Consider the following 428-nt stretch of genomic DNA (forward strand, 5'->3'; position numbering starts at 1 on the left):
CGCTGCGCTGGGGTGGAGCGGCCCAAGCTTCCGCCTCTGAGCCTGGCACTGAAAGGGTTATCCACGCGGGGCGGGACTCCCGGCTCCCGGACACGCCGTTTGCCGGAGCATTGTGGGAAACGCAGTTCTGCGGGCGCGGCCGGAGGCGGCAAGGCTGCGTTGCTGGACTACAACTCCCAGGGGCCGGAGGGAAAGGGCGGGGCGCGGCTCGCGCGTGCGCAGGAGGAGAGCGGTGGCTGTTCCGGTCGGCTCTAACGGCCCGCGCCGTTGGAGGGCGGGGGACAGGGCGACGTGCGATTGTCAGGGACACGAAGCGTGGGCTGCGGGACAGGAGATCGTGTCTGTGGCCCTGTGCCGGCCAGGGGCCCGCCCGTCTCCCTACCCTGGCCCGGCTGGGCTGGGCTGCGGCCTGCGGGGGCGCCCCCCCT

General features: G+C 73.1%; 1 protein-coding gene across 1 annotated transcript in view; it reads left to right on the top strand.

The window, feature by feature from the left end:
* The window catches only part of CCDC18 (coiled-coil domain containing 18), an 80946-nt gene that overhangs the window by 22999 nt on the left and 57519 nt on the right, over positions 1–428 (top strand). The gene's annotated exons all lie outside the window — the stretch shown is intronic.

Source organism: Alligator sinensis, unplaced genomic scaffold (assembly GCF_000455745.1).
Source record: "Alligator sinensis unplaced genomic scaffold, ASM45574v1 scaffold199_1, whole genome shotgun sequence".
NCBI lineage: Eukaryota > Metazoa > Chordata > Crocodylia > Alligatoridae > Alligator > Alligator sinensis.